The following is an 8640-nucleotide window of genomic DNA, read 5'->3' as shown; positions in this document are numbered from 1 at the left end:
TGTGACAGCTCTACCTAAGACACAGAAGCAAACACAGAAAGCTGTCAAGTTGAGGAGACAGAGAAGTATGGCCCAAAAGAGGGAGCAGATCAAGATTCCAGTGGGAGAACTAAGTGATAAGGAGATAGCCAACCTAACAGATACAGAGTTAAAAACAGTGATGATAACGATGCTCACAGACTTCACAGACAATATTAAGTATGACAAATGCATAAGGGAAGAAATGAGGGCTATAGTAAGTGAAATGAAGGAAAACCACATGAAACCAGCAGTGAAGGGAAGGAAACAAGGGATCAGATCAATGATCTGGAACATAAGGAAGAAGTAAGTCTACCAGTACACCAGTACAGAATGAAGAAACAAAATTGAGAAAATAAGGACAGGCTTAGGAACCTCTGGAACAACATTAAACATGCCAACATCCAAATCATAGGGGTGCCAGAAGGAGAAGAGGAAGAACAAGAAATTGAAAACTTAAGTGAAAAAATAATGAAGGAAAACTTCCCTAATTTGGTGAAGGAAATAGACATACAAGTCCAGGAAGCACAAAGAGTCCCAAACAAGCTAGGCCCAAAGAGGACCACACAAAGACACATCATAATTAAAATGCTAAAGGTTAAAGATAGAGAATCTTAAAAGCAGCAAGAGAAAAAGTTACCTACAAAGGGGTTTCTATAAGACTATCAGCTGATTTCTCAAAAGAAACTTTGCAGGCATGAAGGGACTGGCAAGAAGTATTCAAAGTAATGAAAAGGACCTACAACCAAGACTACTCTATCCAGCAAAGCTATCATTTAGAACGGAAGGGCAAATGAAGTGCTTCCCATATAAGGTGAAGCTAAAGGAGTACATCATCATCAAGCCATTATTATATGAAATGTTAAGGGGACTTAATTTAAGAAAAAAGATCAAAACTATGAACATTAAAATGACAACAAACTCACAACTATCAACAACAGAATCTAAAAAATAAAAACAAACTAAGCAAACAACCAGAATAGGAACAGAATCATAGTATGGGGAGCATTTAGAGGGGTATCAGCAGGGAGGTGGAAGGGGAAGAAATGGGGAAATGGTGCAGGGATTAAGAAGCATAATTGATAGGTAGAAAACAGGGGGATGTTAAGAATAGTACAGGAAAGGGTAAAGCCAAAGAATTTATATGCATGACTCATGGACAATGAACTAAGGAGGGTGGGATTGTTGGAGGGAAAGGGGATAAATGGGTAGAGGGGAGCAAAGGGAAAAGAAGTTGCGACAACTGTAACAGCATAATAAAATACACTTAAATTTTTTTTATTTTTCCATTACAGTTCACATACAATATTAGTTTCATGTGTACAACATTGTGATTAGACATTTATATATCTTATGAAGTGATCACTTTGATGAATCTAGTACCCATTTGATACCATATATGGTTATTACATTATTATTGACTATATTCCCTCTGCTATATTTTACATTTCCATGATTATTTTGTAACTATCAATTTGTACTTCTTAATCCCTTTACTTTTTCCATCCAACCCTCCTCCCATATGGCAACCATCAGTTTGTTCTCTATATGAGTTTACTTCTGCTTTCTTTATTTTGTTTTTTAGATTCCCCATATAAGTGAAACCATTTTTTTTTCTCTGCCCAGGGTGAGTGGCTGTGAATGAGATTTTGTGTTGGCCCTTTAAGAGGGCACCTCTGTCTCTATCAGACTGCCATCTCCCTGGCAAATAGAATTCCCACTGATATTCACAGCCATATGTTATGTGGGTGCCTCTTCCTGGCTCTGGTGCTCTGGGCTGGTTGAGAGCTCACACTTCTCAGGGGGAACCTTTGCAGCTGAGATATCCCTCCGGAATTTCAGCTGTCACTTATGAGAGCAGGGCCAGCCATTTTCATGTCTCTGCCCTTCCTACCAGTCTTGATGTGGTTTCTGTAAATCCTTGGTTATAAGACTTCTGATCAGTTAGTCTTCTTCAGGTTGATTGTTCAATATTTTAGTTGTAATTGCAGTTCAGTCCTGGAAAGAGGTGAGTGTAACATCGACCTACTCTGTTGCCTCTTGGATCCTTCTCATTTCTTTATTTTAATGAAAATGCTTATAGTACATAATCATTAATCACAATGTTGACATTTGATAGAAAATAAACATTTTAACAAGTTACTAAAGAATTCTATTTCAATTTTTAGAAAAGCAGCAAGTGTTGGATTTTATCAACTATCTTTTTGCTATCAATATTAGCCAAGGCAGGCTTACTGCTGTAACGAACAGTCCTCAAAATCCTTACTAGCTTAAAAAACTATCAAGTGACAGTGAGGTGCAAGTGTTCTTGAAGTAGCCTTTCAGGTGATTATTTTAAGGATCCACCATTTCCGTCTTGTGACTCTGCCATCTGTTAGGGCCTCAGATTCCTCTGCAGAATTCTCTGCACCCAGCCAGTAGGTAGAAGAGACAGCAATTTTTGGGGGTCAGAGAGGAAAATGGCACACATAATTTCCAGCTACATTCCATTTGCCTGAATTCAAGCACAGATTTATACTTAACTGCAAGGGAAGCTAAGAAATGTAGTGTAGGTGTGTGCCTTGGAGGGAGAAGGAACAGGAACAGTTGGCCAGCAATGTTTCAGTCTACAAATGTGAGGTAGTTCATAAATTTTCTATTTGTAATCAGTAAGCTTGAATTATAAAGGTATTCACTTTTAATAGCACACTTCAAAAATACCATCTAATTCACAAGAAAGCAGCAGTTTTTCTTTTTCCTGGGGCCAGAATCTTTGATGCAAAAAGAACCTACTGTTTCTGAGGCAGGGGTTGACATTACCTTTTACAAGAATTTCATAGCACTTTTTAAACAAGAAGTTTTACCTAAATTACATATTTCCATTTCTAATAACAAGGCTGGCATCTGCATTCGCAGCGAAACTCAGCAGCAGTAAAGATGTGACAAAACAGCATTTCAGTTTGGAAGTCGGCCACAAGGCCTCCATAGAGTTTTATGGAATGCCATCTTTCAAAAAGACTCAGTACATCTGTTGGGATCCATGACTGCTATGCTATTCATGGTACCAAAGAAAACTCCTCTAGACATTCCTCGAAAAACTAGACCCAAACACCTTGTAATTGCCACCCGTCATCAAAATCACAGTTTTAGTGCTTCCTTACTCTCATCTTCTCAGAAATGTACCACGGGTGGGTGTTTCCAGTTACCACTAATGGAAAGTTTCAGCATTGCCAAGGCAGGCACTGCTACTCTCAGGAAATGAAGGATATAATTTTTAATGACCACAAGAAGCCCTGCTGTTCCTTTTCTGCATGGAAAGCATAATCGTTAATACCTCACTGCCCATAGCACAAATCAAAGACCATTACAGATGCTGAAGGTTTTAACAGAAGCCACTGTGATCCATCATGTGGGAAAGAATTAAATTTCATTAAGTCACAATGGCAGTGTGTCAACAAAGAGAAAAGAGAGGAAAGATTAAACGGCTAATCCAAAATTATACAAAGACAGTGGCCCAGAAATCAACAGTCGTGTGAAGTTTGTGATGGCCATTCCTGGAGGAGCAGAGACAAAATGGAGCAAGAAGAAAAGAAGGATGAGAAAATGAAAAGAAGGAAGGACTGGAACTGGTAAACACTAATTAGAAATGAAAATAAATGAGCTCTGACTGGTGTGGCTCAGTGGGTTGGGCATTGCCCCGCAAGCCAAACTGAAAGGTTGCCCATTCCGTTCCTGGTCAGGGCACATGCCTGGGTTGTGGGCCAGGTCCCCAGTTGGGGGTGTGCAAGAGGCAACTGATTGATGCTTCTTTCCCTCTTTTTTACCCCTCCCTTCCCCCCTCTCTAAAAATAAATAAGTAAATAAAATTTTTAAAACAAAAAAAAATGAATGAGAAAATGACTGCTAAAACGAACACATTTCAGAGTCATATCTGTGGTTTTTATTTTCCATCTTTAGAAGGAAAAAGAGAAAATCAGGAAAACCTTCTAAAGATAGGTTTTCAAATTTTCCACCACAAAAGGAGGGGATGAGAGAGGGTGAGCATACTTAGTTTTTAATAGGAACCTCTTAGGGAAAGTTTTTCAAATAAATCATTTTTCAAATGCATGCCATCATCTTCATTACCGTTAAACACACTTTATTTTCTACTGATTTTTAACATACCTAAGAGCAAAGACTCTACTAAACCCTGAGTTTAATACCTGTTCATAAATATACAATTATATTTAAACTATATTGAGAAGAGAAGCACAAAATCAATAGAGATTAATAAAAAATGTTTCCTAAAGTCAAAAAAAGAAAATATATTAATATCTTCTCCCTCTTATTTTCCAGAGTGCTAACTAAACTGAAATTCTCTAGTTTGTGGATTTATTTCCTTTGGGGACTACTCTGGTATCTAATTAGTTCCACTATCAAGAAAGATATAAATTTGACTATGAAGTCTCCAGACTTTACCTGAAAAAAATTCACCAGCAAAGCATGAGCCCCTGGTGATTTTAGTCCTTCTGAATGGCCAGTGGAGTGGCTCTCTAAAAACTTCACTTAAAATAACCCTCCAGAACCTATACACAAAGTTGGCCACTGGCAAAACCCTGGCTGGCCCTTTCAGCCTCTTAACTGCCACTCTGTTTGTGCGACTCCAAATGAAGAGGAATGGCACGCTATGTGTCCAGAGCTGACCTGGATGGCAGGTTGTAGGCAAATAAAAAATACAGTGAAAACAAAACAGGAGGACTGTGTTTCCTCAACTGAGAGGCATCACTCCCCTTTGTCACTAGGCCTCAGACTCCAGGCAGGGCTTTCCAGGCTGGCCCCAAAGACATGGAGAAGTCCAAACACTTTCTTTATGAAAGCAAAGGCCAGGAGAGGGGTGTACAATCCATCCGAAACTAGGAGGAGGCTGCTCGGGCACCTGGGAAGCAGGGCAGTCAGGCCACTCAGTACACCCTGAAGAGACCAAGAACAATAGAAAAACCTATTCTCTCTACTCAAAAAAGGTGCAGAGTGATGGAGGAGACTGAACCCATATGTGCAACAGGCAAGAACATCTAAAGAATTCTCAGTTAAAAGGAATGAAATCTAAATGCACTGACATGGCATTGGTAAGCACAAAAGGGCAAGTGGTAAAACTATACTTACAGAATAATACCATGTATGTGAGCAAGCCCCACCCCACAGAAGCATGCTGTATATTTTCTATAATCACATATATGTGTGTGTACATGCACAGGAGAAGGCTGTGGAAAATGTAGCATGGGTTATCTCTGTGGCAGGAGTCAGCATTGTAGGTAATGATCAAAGCAGAGTTTTGTTCAATATGGAATGCTTAAATTTTTATAAGGAGGATTATTAATATATCACATGGTGTAATTAAGAACTCATTTAAAAAATCTAAGCACATATCTAGCTAGTGGTGACTCAGTGGGTCCAGCCACATCTGCCTGAGAGGGTCTGTGCTGAATGCAGTGGTTGCTTCAATGACATGAGCCTCACACCTGCAGGGAGGGTCATCCCACACCACTGAGATCCAGGAAGACTACCAGTTCATCCAGTTCAAACTCCCTTTGGTCCCTCTGTCTTGTGCTTCTTGCTCCCCAAAACCATTTTCTACTTAGTTGGCAGTCACCGCATGTGTTTTGAGAACCTCTGTAACTAGTTCTTTCTCTCCAGTCCCTTGCCCAGACTCTGCTCTCATCCCCACAAAGAAAGCCTGCACCTGCTGATTTGATCCCAGCACTGGGAGGCAGGGTGGTGGAGGCAGATGCAGCAGCCACCCAGGGTGTGATAGGGAAAGAAGAGAGGCTTCTGGTAGGCCAAGGTCATCAGAACACCCAGGATGGCAAATTCTTTCCATTCACCATCCTCACCACCTCCCCCAACACACACATAGACCATCACCACCTTAAGTGCCCCCAGCAGAGGGTAATTCATCAGTAGAACTTGCTTCCATATTCATCAAGTATCTGAGGCCTGAAGGTCAGGGAGAGTCTAAGGTATGTGTGGCTTTCTGCAGAAGGCAGAACCCTGTTCTTCTTTAGAGAGTCCCCCAGTGTATTCACCCACACCCCTCTGAGTAGGCAGCTGGCCCAGGCTCCTGACTCTGGACTGAGGGAGAGCGGCCCATGGATCTGAGAAGGAAGTTGGCTGTTCATAGTGGGCTCTGTTCTGATAGCCATGTATCACCCAGTTTTCATCAAGAGCTTCCCACTGGCTAATTTGTTCCAAACTTAGGCTGAACTGTGAAGTAAATGCATTTCTTGTCTGCACCTGCCTGCTGCCTAACTGCTGAGATTAGGTCTTAATTTTAGAAATTGACCTAGACCTTTCCCTCCAGACCAGGTAATTAGACTTTTTCTCTTGACATGTTTGCAAAGAGAAAAAATAGCATACTTAACCAAAGTTTCATTATTTTTCACTAAGAGGGCAAAATGTTCCACCAGAGACTTCTGGAGCAATTCCTCTATCACTACTGGATCTGTCATTCACCTCTAGAATGCAGCCAAGAAGAAAATGTAAAGTATATTTTGGCAAGATAGCATACACACTGTAGACAGAGAACTCAGTGACTCCTGATGGTTATTTTGTTTGTATATTTTGGATCAATGTTATGGTTTCTGCAGAACTAGAGGCTGGTGTCCAAATTGGATTGTGTTCCTCCTGTGAGCTGAGGCATATGCCACAGTTCCTCCTTGTCATTTTCTAGGGGATTGAGGGTAAGGTGATAAAGTCAACTATTGTGTATACTTCAGCTTCAGGCAAGTTCCTCGTGGTAAGGAACTTGAGGTATACCAAGGAGTTAAAATGACATGCCTCATACAAAGAACAAGGGCCCATATATATGTTATACTGTTATATTGTTATACATACATACATATATATATACTTTTTTTTTTTTTTTTTTTACTAAGACACCTATTTCACATGGCTTTGGATTAGGAAACAGGGCCATTTCCTGGTTATAAAGGCCTATATACTAAAACAAACTGAAAGGTGAACTTGGATTCTGGATTTTTAAATTGATAAATATCAAACGCGCATTTGGGGGGGAAGTGCATGTAAGCTTTTGGGACACCACTTAGAATTTCTTTTTTTCCCCACTTAAAACTTCTAAGAAAATCCCACATCAAGTCTCCATTACGCATACTCAGGTAAAGGGCTTTGTTCAACAAAACCCAGTTTGTCCTTGGATGACTTGTTCTAAGGTCTAAACTCAGGGGGTTCAGTGGAAAAGAGCACAAGCAAACCCACGTGGCTCTCCCCGTAAGCTGCATTCTCCAGCACCAGGTTCGACATTAACAAAAGCAGGAGTTTTATCTCCACCCATCTGACTCTTGTGTCAACTTCTCAATTGCTTTCAGAAATAGGTAGCGTATATTAGGGACTCTCGAACACAAAAAATTAGCATACAGACTCAAAAATTAGGGGAGGTAAAACAAGATGAGGAATTATTCAGGCAGGCTGTAGAGATTTTTGATAAATGTATTGATAAATCAAATGGGAAAAGACAGGTTGTTCTTTGTTCTCAACCCTGTGTTACTGATCACAGTTGACTGGGTAAAAGTAAAGACTGAAAAAACTTACATACTTCAATAAGTGGTGCTGGGAGAGTTGGACGTTCACTTGCAAGAGAATGAATCTAGACACAGACATTACACCCTTCACCAAAATTAACTCAAAATTGATCATAGACCTGAATGTATAATATAATGCAAACTATACAACTCCTAGAAGATAACATAGGAGAAAACCTAGATGACTGTGGGTTTGGTGATGACTTTTTAGATACAACACCAAAACCACAATCCACGAAAGAAATAACTGATAAGCTAGACTTCATTAACATTAAAAACTTCTGCTCTGTGAAAGAAAATGTCAAAAGAATGAGAAGACAAGCCACAGTCTTGGAGAAAATATTTCCAAAAGATAATATCTAATAAAGGACTGTTATCCAAAATATAAGTCTTAAAACCCAACTATAAGAAAACAAACAACCTGGTTAAAAAATGAGCTAAAGACTTTAACAGACACCTCCCCAAAGAAGATATACAGACAGCAAATTAGCCACTGGATGCTAAGAGCAAAGATGTCAAGAGGTGTGAGTGACTGAAGGTGTCCTGATCCCCCGTCCACCCCATACAGCCAGATAAGTTACAAAGAGAGAAGCAGTTGGGGCGAGGGTGGAATTTCTAAGCCCCAAACTGGACCTTAATTTTCAAACTGAAGATTTCAAGGTTTTAGAGAAACAGAATCCCCAAAAGGGCACCTTTAGGTAGGAAGAAGTTCTAAGTCATTGAGCCAGGAAATAAGGCAAGAAGAGGGCCAGAAGTAGACACCTCACCCCAATTTGCCCTTGGATCATAGTAAGGATCTAGAAATATCTAAGACATCTTATTGATCTTCTCACTTCTGAAATTCGAAGAGTTTTAGGAGCTCTGTGCCAGAAATGGGGACATAGAGCAAATATGTATTTCTTATAAATCACATCACATAGTTTTACAATAATCCTGTTTAATTTATACTTAAATACTGTTGTGTGTATGTTTAATGGCTGGCAACATATATACAAAAATATGGACAATCATTATTTTAAAGGAGTGAGGTTGAAATGAGGTTTAATGACAGGAAAACCTTACTCTTTCT

This window comes from Furipterus horrens, unplaced genomic scaffold (genome assembly GCF_987537825.1).
Source record: "Furipterus horrens unplaced genomic scaffold, mFurHor1.1.pri manual_scaffold_7, whole genome shotgun sequence".
Lineage (NCBI taxonomy): Eukaryota > Metazoa > Chordata > Mammalia > Chiroptera > Furipteridae > Furipterus > Furipterus horrens.
This window is presented reverse-complemented; position numbering follows the sequence as displayed.